Here is a 15,796-nt window from a genome sequence, read left to right on the forward strand (position 1 = left end):
ACGGAACGCTGTTACCTTCCCACCGAAGCGGTACCTATTTATCTACTTGCAATTTCTTGCTTTCGATTGGTTGGCAGGAGATGCATGATTACCTTTAAGCTAAAGTGGGTTGCAGAGACCTAGGCAGAACTGAGCCGGATGGAAATATACTAGATGAAGAATTTTAGTAATGACTGCTGAGAGGTTGAATTAAGCTTATTTCCACCCAGCTGATAAATTAAGTTCTTATTTGGATCCCAGATCAAAGGTTCTGTGACTTCTTTTGCCTAAACCTGCCTGCAAAATTCATTCATAGCTAACATCTGCTGCACCCTGCATTTTAAGTTACAACTGTATCAAGATTACACCTACAACTGGATGCAATCTTATTCGACTATCTGAAAGAGTATGCTTAAAATATTCAGACAAGGAAGGTATTGTGAAACTTTTGATGGGGGAAAAATTCTGAAGATTCACCCAAATTTTTCATAGAGGATGGATACTAGCACAGCTGATATGGATAAACAAAAGAAACCAAATCTCCATTAGAATCAAGGCTATGTAGATGCTATTGATCAATTTTTAGAATCCACAAACTGGCCAGCAAAATAGTTTAGGAAATCTCTTGCATTTTAGACTGCATGTCTGAGCTATCTCTGTCAAATCTTAAATAAAATCAGTGTGTGTGTATATATATATCGTGTATATATATATATCGTAGCCTCTTTGGAAACAGTACTATGATACTCTGACTCTTGATAGTCAATGGATTGGTACTTAGTACCTATCTTTGAAAGGAAAAAATAATGAGTCATTCCTTTTTTTCTAACTATAGTAGTAGCACAACAACTTGCTAGATGTCTACAACCACTGACCACGGGGAGACGAAAAAAAGTTTCCTATTTGTTAATGAATTTGTTTATTTTTTATTTTTTACCAGTGGTTCTGATTTTCTGCATTTTGCTTTTGCAGGTTCATTTGCATTTTGATTCATTTGCATTATATGTGATTTGTATTTGCATGTTCAAGATACATCATTTATACATACAACAATGCTCCCTCTAATTCTACTTTGTGAGCTACTGGCATTAACGTTAAGAGCAAGTGCTTTGGCTACTGCATAAATTAGTTTGCTCTGGAGCCATCCTTCCTGAGCTAAGACAAAAATTGTGTGAACCAGAGGCTAAAAAACTGTGAGCTAGCTCACACTAACTCAGCTTAGAGGGAACACTGCATACAATATACATATAAGATGTAAAGGAGATTTTTTTTTTTGACATGCAAATAATGTTGAAAAATGTGTACAATTTAAGAGAAAAATCTGGTACAATGAATACCGAATCAGGGATATGATATGCACAGGGAACAAGAGGTCCTGAAATGGGTATTTTCAGGTTGAGACCGCAGGGATCAGAAATGTGAGACCATTCCTAGTGGCTGCCTGGCAAAATCCCACTTATAAGCTCTGAGGAAGCTCAGCTTAATATCATTCTTCCTACTTACAACCAGTAAACGACAGCACCCCAGTCTAATTCATTGGACTTCGTGCTTGTTCAGTTTCTTTCAATCATGTTCCTTTCGAGCCCTTACAAATTTTTCAAGCAGCACCTCTGTAACACGGCTGCTCTAAAGAACAGTTGCGTCACAGATGAAGGGACCTGGATTCCCATCAATGCCACTTGCTACTAATTGGAGTTATCCATGTAAATTTCCTGTGCGTGCTTGGGAAAATAAGCCCAAAGGGTCTATAATTGAAACTATGTTTCTGCTAAGTCAATCTTTAATTATGTGAATCCTTATAGCCGGTACATTATAATAACACTGCCTGAAGGGACCACTACAGTTAAGAGTTTGTCAGTATTTCCATTTGCGCTCCTTGGTTGGGGTGTTTAATATATCAGTTGTCTCAAATCACACTGGGCTGAAATTTGGCAAACAAATTGGTCAGCACAGATGTGAAGTTTCTTTTTCTCTTTTTTTAAAAAATTAAAACTTTATTGAAATCAGTTCAGCTGTTTATAATTTGGAGGAAGGCCAAAAAAAAAGGGGGGGATCTCGGTTTGTGAATAATGCCCCTTTCCCTCATCTCCAAACGTGGACTATAGCAGCTTAGTTGCCAGGGAAATATTAAATGTATATTAACAATAAAGGTTACTGATACATAAATTTAAACAGGAGGAGAAAGCTTAGAGACTTAAAAGTCAGCATAGAGTCACCGAGCATGTGCTACAGAGTGCTCCCAATCTCGAACAGTGTTCTGTCGATAAGCAGCATAATGAAAACATGAAATTGTATAATCACCCCTGATATGCCAAGGATTCATTCACAATTTTATGGTTTTCATATCCTTGGCATTTCAAATCAAATCAGCATGACTCTTAGTTTTCATGTTTTTAAGCCCAAACAACCCTCTTTACAAACCCTCCCCTTTTTAAGATTCCACTCCTGTATTTAAAACAGAAATTCCCAATAACAGCATCAAATAATAAGCAATGAAGCTATTTTAAAAAGAAATATAATGGAATGAAAGAGATCAATTGCTGGTATCGATAGGATTTTGGCTGGGGAGGTAGGAGAAAGCAAAGTTAGCAAATATCAATATGTTCTCAACCAATGGTCAGGGGTTGTTGTTATTTTAAAAAGAGTAAACTGGAAGGAAGCGACCTGTTTCACATACACTTGGGTCACCATGGAAAAGCACCTGCCCTTAATTAGAAATCTTTGGGGCATTACTGTGAAAGGAAGCAAGCAAATATTTATTAGGGTTGCCTCCAAACTTCATCATTCCAAGATCTGCAATACAAATCTCGGTGGCTTGAAATGCAGATCTATAAAAAGGTGAGTGGTGCATCCCTCAGTATTTCCCTGGCTTGGATCTTATAGTTGAGTTGGAAGAAAATTCCTTCTCCTCTCTACCTCATTTCCCCATAATGCTTACCTGGCTGCTGCTGCTGAAATGGCAAGTGGTGGAGATGAATGGGGTGGCCCAGTCAGGAAGGAGGAGAGTGAAGACATTCTCTCTCTTGGTATTCCCCCACCCTTCCTTTCACTCTCAGCACCTCACATACTGTTTTTGGACATCTCCAAGGTGCCAGGAACTCTCTGAGAAGTGCATCAAAGCACCATTCAAGGTGCTGCGTGGGGGGAGGAGGGAGTGTAAGAAGAGGAAGGGAGTCTGAGAAGAGAGTGCCTCTTCTCCTCACTCCACTGGATGGATGGCTGCTCACCCCCGCAGCAGCAACAGCAGCTAGGTAACAGGGGCAGGGGTGGGTGGGCTAGAGTGGTAGATGTAGGGTTGCCAACTTCCAGGTGGCACCTGACGATCTCCTGCTGTAAGAGTTTATCTCCAGACAACCAAGATCAGTTCGCTTGGAAAATATGGCTGCTCTGGAGGGCAGATTCTATGGCATTATGCCCCGCTGAAGTCCCTCCCCTCCCCAAACTCCACCTCCCAGATCTCCATGAATTTCCCAACCAAGAGGTGGCAACTCTAGGTGGATGGTGGGCTGGTAGAGTTTGAGAAAGGGGATTTTGAGGGAAGAGGAGGCAAGAGTCTCTCTCCCCCTGTTCTTATTCCACCTTCTTCCTACAGTCTCTCATATGCTATTTCTGCACCAGGAGCTACTTGGAAATGGATCCGGTGAAAAGCAACAGGAGTAGAAGAGGAACATGTAACATGTGTTTAGGCCTGACAATTTGACAAAAGCTATAAAGGAAACAGACCAGATATGGCCAGCAGTGTATTTAGTGGTAGCTCAAAACTGCTGCCACCAACCTGGTGCCTCTTGCCACCCCCAGCTCTCCACCGCCCCTCACTGCCCTGCATCTGCTCACTCTCATCAATCCCACAAAGGAGGCTGAGCACCTAATATTCTTTCCCTACTCATTTCCCAGATGTATATTTTTATTGTATTTATTTTAAACATTTTTACACCGTATTTCCACCCTGCCAGGGTCCCCAAGGCAGCAAACAAAACAATTTTTTCACCCATTGGTGGAAGTCACTGGAGTGAGACAGACAAATCTCCCTGGGGAGAGAGTCTCAAAGTTTTGGTGCCACAACAAAAAAAGCCCTTTCTAGGATCAGATGGCAATGTTAACTGAAGCAGGATCTCCATGGATGACTGGAATGAGCAGGTATGTTCATATGGGAGAAGCAGTCCTTAAGGCATATTGAAAAGGTCAATATCAGAAACTTGAATTGAGCTCGGAAGCAAATTGAAAGTCTTCAAGGGCAGCCCCGTGTGGGCACATTGCAGTAATCTAATATAGATATTACAAAGCCACGGCAAGCCAAAAATGGAGCTTCCTGAACTCTTGCATCTCACAATAGCATGGTGAAAATGGGAGTGAAGATGAAGTGGTGGAAGCTGCTGCCCCTCAAATCCACTGCCCATGGCCCCTGTCACCTTGCAGAGCTGGCCATGAACCTAACACTGGCAAACAGATTGAAGACAGAGGACAGTGGCTGAAAAAGACAAGGAATGTAGGAAAGTAGAGAAGGATCACCCAATACAGATTGCATGACAAGTGAGTTAATTTGTTGGAAAAGTGCCTTTGAGATATGGCTTGATAGACAGAGAGAAAGGAAGGTCATTGCAGGCACATGGAGTACCAGAAAAAAAAGTTATGAAAGCACAGGAAGGACTCTGCAGGTAATCAAGAAGTATTTATATCACATACAGGCTGATCTCCAGATGTGAAAAAAATGTAGGATCAACTGTTTGACATGATAGTTGTTTCCTTTTCAGGTGTTTCCTTTCACTGCATTGTAGCTGGGAGACATCTTACATCTTCTAACTCCTCAGTGCTTTCTTCCTTCCCCTAAACTGTGAGATCAGATTCTATCACTGGCAGTTCTCCAATTTTTCTTCAACTAGGTATGCTCAGAATTTATTTCAGTAAACGGTAGCCTGAGCTACAAGAGCTATTTTTGATTCACAACAAGAGGACAAAGCCTCGGTATCTGCTTCTATTCTCTATAACCCTGCCTGCCTGCTGATATGTGCAAGCAAAAACTTTGCTTCTGTCCCCTGCAAAGCATGCAGACTGGCTGCTTATCACTAGGAAGAGGAAGAAAGCCTCTGTTTCTACTCCTTCCCGAGGTGCAAGAAACTGCCGATTGTACTGAAGGAGGGGAAAGACAGAGTCTACATCTATTTCACCAGCAATACACACAAATTCCATGAATAGTGAGTACAAAACCAGGAAATAAAATACATCACAGAAACACACAACCTATGCCTATATTGAATCACAAATCTCTCAGTCCAGTGAGGTAGTGTAATGATAAGTGGACAATGGGATTGTGTAAAGAAAACCAGTTGAGATCATCTTAGTTGGTAGGAAGAGTAGCTAACTCTTCTGGTTGGATGCTGTCCTTGTCAGGCATATGTTTGCTAAGTCAGTCACTTCCTTCACTCTCTTTTGTACATGGAGAAATGAAGTATGACTCTGAGGCACCCGAATAGCTATCTCATTGAAAGTTTTCTGACATCCTGGAGGATGGAAATAATTTTGTTCAGATCTGTAGAATTTACTGAAAATCAGTCATCTTACATAAACTGCAAAACATTCTGCTCAACCGACTTTATTCCCAACCAAGCAGTTTGGAAACGGCTGCTGTGTCGAAGTGTTTTTGGCAGCTTCTGTTTGTAGAATAATTTTCCATGGTACAAATGAAGATTTTTTTCTTCTGACTGAAGAGGTGCCGAAGACCATACATACTGGACTCCATGTAGACAATCAGAACTGCTAATGTCACAGCCAGTGCTGGTATACTAACCCTTTTCATTGTCATGTATGTGCTTTTCCCCCTGTAGGAATGCATAAGAGCAAAACTAATTCGTAGCTTGAATGTTTCTTGGTCTTTCACTATACTTAAATACAGAGTTCCCTTAAAAGACTAAGGGTTAGATTTAGACTAAATTTTCCACGAACGGAAAGAGACACGTAATTTTCACCAATTTCCCCCTTGTTGCTGCTGACCCTGTTTGCACCTCATGTTGTTCTTGGGGGTCCCTGTCCCCCAAGAGCAGCACCTCAGGGAGATCGATGGGCTATAGAGGGCGGGGGAGGAAAGGAAGGCACTTCCAGATAATTTAGTCTGGATCCTGCCAACCCTATAACTTCAACTTGCAGTATGAACATGATTGCAAATATTAACATTATTTATAAATACCACAACGAGACAAGCCTTGCGATGTAGCATTCCATAATGTCTGTGTCAGTACTAACATTTCCACATTGTGTTGCTTAGTTTCTTTGATTTCTTAACTTGGTCAGTCGCCAAATGAAAAAAAAAAGGAAAAAGGAAATACATGCCGATTACCAGGCACTGCTGCAGAACTCGGATGGGGTTAAAATGCTCAATTGATAATGACAGGAATTGGCAATATTACACAAAATTGTTAACATTTCATAAGGCCTACTCCCCCCCCCCCTTATTTAGAGAGAGGGAGCACACTTGAGTTTTTCCTATTTCAATCTCATCCAATTCTGGGCCACACTGAATTTTTAAATAAACTATTATTTAATCAAATACAGGCGCATTAGTCTCACTCCTGCTGACAACTTCAATTAGAATATTTTTGCTTTGGACTGAAAAAAAAAGCTCATGATCTTTATATTGCTGCGGCTTCTGCACAACATCTGGATACAATTTTTATATACCCAACCATCAAACTCCTATCTCCATGAAACAAGTTTATTCAAGATTTGTTTTAATTATCCAGCACAGCAAACTTCATCTGGCTTTTACAAGAAAGTGAGGAGGACATTTCAATCGAGGCAACGGTGCTTCATAAGGATCAGCAGGGCCGATCACTGGTATGAAAAGGGAAAGCTCCGGGTACAACTGGAGTAATTGAAAAGAGAGATCCGATGGCCAATACCAGAGAACAAGTGCTACTTCCAATTAATTTCATTTCTATCCTGCAAAACAGATTTATTTTATTCTGCACATGGTATACTTATTTATATTGCATCCCCAATGTCCTGATACTTGACAGGGAATATGCAGAGTATGGATTAAGCTTTTTTGTGTTTTGGCTAGTCTGCTTCCTAATTTCAACAGCTATTGTTTCCACTTAAACTCTAATACAGGGCACATTCCTAGAAGTAAGATAAATTAAATGCACTGGGCCTTAGCTTCCCAGAATCTGGCTTAACAGCCTCCAGTGGGTAACTATTTAATTGTAGGAATTAATGTTTCGACAACATGCCCTTCCTGCTGTTGGAAGCAGCTACTTATATGGCTGTGGGAGAAGAACGTCCCCAAACTAGACTGAGCTGATTCTCCGCAGTAGTTTAAATACCAATGGTGATGCAGAGAGCTTAATGGAGAAAGGGGCTACAGAGGCCTTGGTGCTGTGCTGCAGTCTCTGGCTTGGATCAAACACAGGAGCACTCGTACTTCTGTTTATTAGAAAGGACGAAAAAAAGAACCACAACCTATGCTCTTAAAATACTTCCCTCCCTGCAATTTCTCCTGCCAACCTAGCAGTTCGAAAGCAAGAAATTGCAAGTAGATAAATAGGTACCACTTCGGTGGGAAGGTAACAGCGTTCCATGCGCCTTGGTGTTTAGTCATGCCGGCCACATGACCACGGAAACGTCTTCGGACAGCGCTGGCTCTTCGGCTTTGAAACGGAGATGAGCACCACAACCCTAGAGTTGGATTCGACTGGCTTTCGAGCAAGGGAACCTTTACCTTTACCCTGCAATTTAGTCTTAAAATTTGTTCAAGAAACGGGTCTTTGAACACAGCTATGACTCTTGGCCCCACTACTGAAATCCTGTAACCCACTCCTCTATCCCAACTAGTGAAACCTGATACGGTACTCCCGCCTTCTGCCCCACGTACTTCACACACTATGAATGGTGAGGAAGGACTGCACTTTTTGATATGGTATAAAAAATGTTAATACCGTTTACATTCCTAATGTGGGTGGCAAATTTTTGAGAGAGACTGCAATGATCAGTGCGGCTGTTTATCTTTTCTTTTGTTTCTTTAACAGAGATCATTAAAACGTATCTTTAAGGCATGCTTTTGCTGTACACTTCTGGAAGATGCCATGGTTTTTCTGGTCATGCTGAGACAAAAGAACTCTGCAGGCTTCTGCCATTTGGAGAAGAGGGATCCACTCAGGTTAGAGGAGGCATGGAGGTAGACTAGCTGAGGCACTATGACAGTGGCCATTAGTAGACAGTCCTACTGCCAGATGAGTACTGGCCGGAAGGAATCTAACCTTTCCAATGCGCATCTATTCTGTACATGTGCATGACTGAGGAATCTTCCATGGGCCTTGCGGGGCACAGTGTATAGACAGGAACAGATGGACTTGGATGACTAAATTTTCAGTTTCTGCATACTGAAGACAAGAGCAAACTCATAATAAATGATCAGGTATTCAGCTTGCACTCTGACCTGGATGGCTCAGACTAACTCAGACCCGCCATATATCTGAAGCTAAATAGGGTCAGTCCTGGTTAGTACTTAGATGGGAGACTATCAAGGAACTTCAGGGTTGCTATGCAGAGAAAGGCATTGGCAAACCACCTCTGTTTGCCTCTGCCATTGAAAACCCTACAGGGTCATCAAGAGTCGACTGCAACTTGACAGCACTTCCCACTACCATTTTGTTTGAATTCTGTTACCTTGAATCTCCATGAATGATCCAAGGGAGTCTATTTACAAACTGCATATGTGACCACCTCACATGTCTCTTGAGAAACCTGTATAAGGGTCAAGAAGCGACAGTTAGAACCGGATATGGAACAACTGATTGGTTTCGCATAGGAAAAGGAGTACGACAAGGATGTATATTGTCACCTTGCTTATTTAATACATATGCAGAGTACATCATGCGAAATGCTGGCCTGGATGAATCACAAGTGGGAATTAAGATTGCTGGGGAAAAGATCAACAACCTCAGATATGCAGATGATACCACTCTAATGGCAGAAAGTGAAGAGGACCTAAAGACCCCTCTTGCTCAGGGTAAAAGAGGAGAGCGCAAAAGTGGGCTTGAAGCTCAACATCAAAAAAACTAAGATCATGGCATCCGGCCCCATCCCTCCTTGGCAAATAGAAGGGGAAATCGTGGAAGTAGTGACAGACTTCACGTTCCTGGGATCCCAGATCACCGCAGAATGTGACAGCAGCCATTAAATTAAAAGACGTCTGCTCCTTGGGAGGAAAGCGATGGCGAACCTAAACAGCATGATAAAAAGTAGAGACATCACCCTGCCAACAAAAGTCCGCATGGTCAAAGCAATGGTATTCCCAGTAGTCATGTATGGCTGCGAGAGTTGGACTATAAGGAAGGCCGAGCGCAGAAGAATAGATTCTTTTGAACTATGGTGCTGGAGAAGACTCTTGAGAGTCCCTTGGACTGCAAGAAGAACAAATCAGTCAATCCTCAAAGAAATCAACCCTGACTGTTCCCTGGAAGGCCAGATAATGAAACTGAAGCTAAAATACTTTGGCCACCAAATGAGAAGGGAGCACTCACTGGAAAAGACCCTGATGCTGGGAAAGATTGAAGGTCAAAGAAGACGGGGACGGCAAAGGATGAGATGGTTAGACAGTGTCAGCGATGCAACGAACATGAAATTGAGCCAACTTCAGAGGACGGCGGAAGACAGGAAGGCCTGGCGTGAACTGGTCCATGGGGTCGCGAAGAGTCGGACTCAACTGTGCGACTGAACAACAACAAAAAGCCCGTAATAAGCTTTGTCCACTTTCTGAAAAGTTCAGAGTTTGCCAAGAGAGGTAGCGGTGGACATCTTTTTGGGGGAACCGTGCTCTAAGGTGTGTGGGGTGCCGAGGGAAGTATTAACTTGGGTCACGTTTCCCTGGACTCTTCCAGTCAGTGACCTCATCAGTGCTAACAGGTTCTTCATATATGGATTAGAGACAAAGTAATACGGAAACTTAAAACTATTTATTTTATGAGGTAACTTCTTTGGGATCCATCAAGTGAAAATAGCGAAAAATGGTCTCGTTATTCTTGTTTTTCAAGCCGCCCGTATTTATCGTTCCAAGTCAGATGTGTCAAAAGCTTCAGTCCTTCCGTCATCTTCCCACTCCACTTCCATACTTCCTAAAGGCCATGCTGTGCTCTGTGAATAGTTATTGAATAGCTGCAGCAGAACTTCAAAATCGAACCCCACTTGTTTCTTTATGGTTTCCCTCATTAGATTTCCACAGATTTTCAGAAACAGCCAGCAGGGGGCAAACATCAGCAATCCTACTAGTGAACTAATAAGTTCCTTGCTGTCCTTGTCTTCCCATTCCTCCATCACACATTTGCTTCACATCATTTCCTGTCATCCTCCTCCTCTTTACTTCCCTTCCACTTCCTTCCTTTCCCCATCTTAGGTCCATCTCCTTTTAATTCCCCTTTCCACCTTCCTCCCATCCCTTGACTGCCTCCATAGCACCACTTCAACTCATTCCACGGTCCTTGTCTCCAGACCCCTATTCCTTGCTCTCTGCCTTTCTCCTCCATCTATCTGCCTTATTGCTTTCTCACAATACCCACAACACATCTCAGTACCTTTACTTCCCCTGTTTACTAGCCCATCATTCTCTACTTCCCGCTTTTCACATTTGCTTAGACCACCCTGCACTCCCCTCTAATCTCTGCCAAGGTTCCGCAGTGCTTGTTTGCTTGCTCCTTTTAAATACCCCAACGCAGACCCAACTAGGATTCCCCATAGCTGTACAACAGTTGTGGGGAACGGCTATTAAAAACAACAACAAGTAACAGGCTGTCTGGCTTGGAATGGCGCTGTGGTGGGGGAGGGGGTTCCTGCCTCCCTCCCAGCCATTTCCCCACACCATGAGAGTTGCTTTAGTAGCAAAAACAGGGAAAGTACTCTTCCCTAGTGGTGTTTCCGCAGGGGAAGGTAGGTTCATACAGAACCCTCTCTCCTCTTCATGCCTGGTCCAGTTACATAGACTTCACTTCCAGGATTTCAAAATTAGATATAGTGATATATGACAGTCAATGTTTCTCTCACTGGGTATGGCCATAGAACACTCAATTCCAATCCTAACTCAAGTATCCTACTTTACAGGGTTATTTTACAGGGTTGCTGGGAATTTCGGGTGCTGTTTCGGCTTGGAAATATGGAAGTCCACACCTTTAACCCACACTATAAATCCCTAAACTTGGGCTTAGTGAATGGCCTGGCAGCATCTGGAACCAGGTGTGGACCTGAAATCGCCATAGAAAAGCATACATAATAAATATTTTCTCTAAAAGAAACTTCTAACTCACGGTTTTAACATCTCAGTCCAAGCCATGACAGCAGCTTCAGGAACCTCTCCAATTATTATTAGAAAATAAGCAAATACAAACAGAAATATTACATTTATGGAAATACAGCTTGAAACTTATTTTTTATGCACCAACATTTAATGCCCCAACAGAACGCTCCATTTGATTGTGAGGAGCTCTTTCAAGAAAACAGTCCCACTAAGAATGGTATTTGCTGGAATCCATCTTTTACATTCTTTAAGGGTTGTTTAGATTTGTATCCAATGTAGTGTGAATTTTAGCAGATGCACCATAATAGACACGCAGGCACTCTTATTCTTCAGGGCATACAAGTCCCCCCCCCTCCATTTTTTTTTATTTACAATTTGTCCAATTGAACTCAAAGCATGGCTACACTGCCACAAAAAAAATCAAAGAATCAAAACAGTCCACTGAATACAAGAGTACAAAGTGCACACATACTTCCCATAATACACCTGTTTTTAGCTGCTGTGATCTATTTATTTTTTAATTAGAGACTATGAAAAGATGAGATGCCAAAGTTAGATGTGTCAAGATACTGTAACCAAGGGCACAATCTACTGGGATTTTTTTAATGTGCATAAAACTCACTGGAACAACAGGAGTTACAGAAGAATACCAAATTCCCATATATTTCGACAGAATGGGCAGATATTCCTGGTAGACTGTAGCAAACTGACACAAGTTATGCACGCTCCCATAAAAGATGCTGAATTCTGGATCTTACAGATATAAAAAGTGCAACGTTTTGATTAGCAAGTACTTAAAGAGCACTTGCAAGTGATTTTTCAAAAAAGCTAAACATTAATTCATTTTTATTTATGTAAGAATGACTGAGAAACAGAAGATAAGTCAGGTTGTTTCCTACAAAAGTATGGATTTGTATTGTACAGTTCAATAACATAAGCTATAGAGGTTTAATTTGAGCTGTACCTTAATGCTTTGCTTCAGTCTTCTACACTACCCTGCAGAGTCTTTCTGTGCCTCAAGTTAAGTGCCAAACTATAGAAAGAGTCATCTGATAAAGATAAACCATGACACAAGAGTTTCCCAGATAATTGCCTTCACAGATCTGGTTGAGCTCTCATCTCTTCTAATTAGCCTCATTACCATACCTTAAGACAGACTGGCAGTCACTCAAGCCTCCTCTTTTGCCCTCTTAGAAACTATCCCTGACAACCAAATGGACAACACATGGTCCCCGTACGCTAATTCCAGACAATTCCCTCACAGAGGTTTCCTTGAGCAGAAAGCAGCATAACATAAAGTCACCAACAAGGAATGTGCAGGGAATATATGAGTAATTAATAAAATCTTTCTTAAATATCACTCAAAGCAAAACATTTCAGTCCTCAAAGTTCAGAAAAATAATACTCCATCTTCACAATAGTGTCTGTCTGCCTGCCTCCCTATCTGAATGAAAGCTTGGACATGGTACCACTTGCACACAATTCCACAGTGACTGATGAATATTTACTTTTAATTATTTATGTTATTTATACTGTTCCTGTCTTGTTGAGACTCAAGGCACATATAGTGAAGGTCAGTAGGATACATGGCTGGGACATCCAATAATTTGGAGGGCCTGGCGGGAGCTGGTCCATGGGGTCGCGAAGAGTCGGACTCGACTGTGCGACTGAACAACAACAACAAGGTTTGGATTGCGGATTACTTTCTATTTCTGAAACAGGAGAGGAAACAAAAATACAGTCTATTGTGCTACATCATCTTACAGAGATATAGGTAAAGTTGCCCACTTTATCGAACTTTGAATTCCCACTGACCACAATTAAAGCAAACTGGGCTATCCATTTTATTAAGAAGTGACCCCTAAAATTTGAGGTACTGTCTTTAGAGGACTGTTGGCCTCATGAAGACACAAGAAGTGAGTGTTATTTATGTTTTAAGGCAAGTACAAAAAAGAAGCATGTTGTCAGTCATAATCAACAGTGACAGCAACAACTGCTCATTCTTTTTAAGGCAGTGGTATTCCCATTTGTTACCTTAAGGGAACCCTTTTCATGTAGTCTTGTCTGTGGGGTAACTTCTGTGTTCCTGCCAGCTGTGTGCTGTGAGATCCTGCCAGCTGTGTGCTGTGGATTCTAAAATGTGGCATAGTCTAGGATGCATGTTCATCTTGTTAGGGTTTGTCCTCATCGTCATGCTGTGTGAATGCTGGCTGCAACCCAAGGCACGCCCAACACATCCCTTTGCTTTGTATTGCAAGGAGAGACCAGAAGTGAGCAAGTTCTTTGTCAGGGAGGCACAACTAGCAGAGCATGGCTTCCTAATGAGGAACCCATAGAAGTTTCTGAGCAATCTGTGAGATTTCCCCAGAATACAGTGTGAAAAACGCTTCTGTGCCATAATCTTTGAAGAAGCTCTCATCATCCTGAGTTTTACCATCATAATCTGCTTTGATTCTTCCAATCAGTGTCCAAGTATACCAGGTAATACTTCCTTCCTCAGGTTTTATTCTGTTACTAAACATCCACAGACTTGTATAATTAAGGATGCCAGCTTCTAGGTGGGACCTGGGGATACCTTGGATTTACACCTGCACTCCAGACTACAGAGATCAGTTCCCTTGGAGAAATTGATACTTTGGAGGGTGGCCTTCAGGACACTATACTCCACTGAGGTCCCTGTCCTCCCCAGGCTCCTCCGCCAAATCTCCAGGAGTGTCCCCACCTGGAGTTGGCAACCCCACCACTCACCCTCCACTGGTGGCTAGGAGGGACCTGGCAACCCTACATCCAGTAGTCCAGTTCTGTTATATAAAGTACTCAAAAAACATAAATAGGTTTGGGATTCCCCCCCCCCCCAATTTCTTTGGTTTAGTGTGGCATAATAAATTTTAAGAGCATATTCATAAAAACTGGTTATGTTAAATCACACCTGGCAGATGATTTGGGGGGGGGGGCGCCTGGAAAAGGTGTCCTCATCTAGTGAAACCCCATCGAGCATATTGACCGCCAAGTTCATCCTCCTTTACTCCTTCTACCTCTGGCTCTACCAAGAGCTAGTTTGGTGTAATGGTTAGGAGTGTGGACTCTAATCTAGAAGAACTGGGTTTGATTCCCCATTCCCTCACATGCAGCTAGAGGTGTGACCTTGGGTTAGTTACAAGTTCATTCAGAACTGTTATCTCATGAGCAGTTCTCTCAGAGGTCTCTCAGGCCCACCTACCTCACAGGGTGTCTGTTGTGGGGAGGGGAAGGGAAAGGAGATTGTAAACTGCTCTGAGATTCTTTCAGGTAGTGAAGGGCTGGGTATCAATCCAATCTCTTCTTCTTCTTCTCTTTGTACACACCTGTCCTAGCCACTTGCCCACCTTTCTGGAGTCAGTGCCCAAAGGACTGAAAGGGATGCAGAGAATGTCACTGTCTCCAGGTCGTGAAACACTGATGCAGAGACACCTGCCCAAGGACAAGTGCCTGTGGCAGGCCCTCTGCTCTATTGAACCTTGGCAGGTCCCCAGTTCTGCCAAACCCAGAACCAACCCTCTGAAAAACAGTACGTTGTTACAATAAAATAAAGAATCCAATCTCTTAGTGAGTAACATATTATTACACAGCTATATTGTGTATCACTCTAAAGGTAAAAGAGTAAAATAAGAATTGATTTAACCGAATCAGTTGGAGCTTTTTGCACCAATTTTAAATGACTTTTTTTCTTTCTTTTGAGAATGAGAACTCCAGTCCTCTTTCTTTCCTAATCTGGTGCTTGCCGGCTTTCTAAATATGACCTTTTTAAAAGTTTTTTTTTAAAATTTATTTTGCTTGAGTGGGGAAAAGCAAAGTGATGCAATCTCAAATCAGGGAAATGGATATTCTGCGCTTTGCAAGTTGGGGAAATTAAGAGTCCATTCAGTGTGACTGCAAAATACCCTCAAGGCCAATATTTACTAAGCATGGTGTGCACACACACACAGGAGCCTTGTTGAAAATCCACAACAAATCTTTCATTGCAAACAAATCCAAAAGCCTTCGGAGTGGCTATAACAGTCTGAGTAATGTTGAAGCTGACAGTAAGAGAGCTGTTTTAAAACACACGCGCCACGCACACAAACAACACAAGCACACACACACACATGTACACGAACAGAGTCTAGCAGAAAATATAAACGCCCATTGGCCTCCCACCAACATTTCTTGATCTCAGCTTCTTCTTTTAATTCCTTGCCGCGTACATCTCTCTTAAAAGTGCGTGCTGAAAAGATGAGCGGCCCAAAACGAAGAAGGCCAGGCAACACTCGATAGCTGGAGTGCCAATAAACAAACGACGAGCTCCTTAAATACGCCCAGGCAAATAAAGTCATACAAAATTAATGCCTGAGTTGTAGGGGCGGGGAAGGAGGAGCAGTCAAGGAACAGTCTTTCTTTATACAGGGTACTGCAAAATGCTCTTTTAAAAAGGGAGGGTTTTTTCCCAGAAATGCCAGTGCAGTAAGGGACAGATAATGCCCTTTGCTTGGGGGGGGGGGGGGATTGGCACCAAAAAAATCC

This window comes from Gekko japonicus, unplaced genomic scaffold, assembly GCF_001447785.1.
Source record: "Gekko japonicus isolate JY-2015 unplaced genomic scaffold, Gekko_japonicus_V1.1 scaffold537, whole genome shotgun sequence".
Lineage (NCBI taxonomy): Eukaryota > Metazoa > Chordata > Lepidosauria > Squamata > Gekkonidae > Gekko > Gekko japonicus.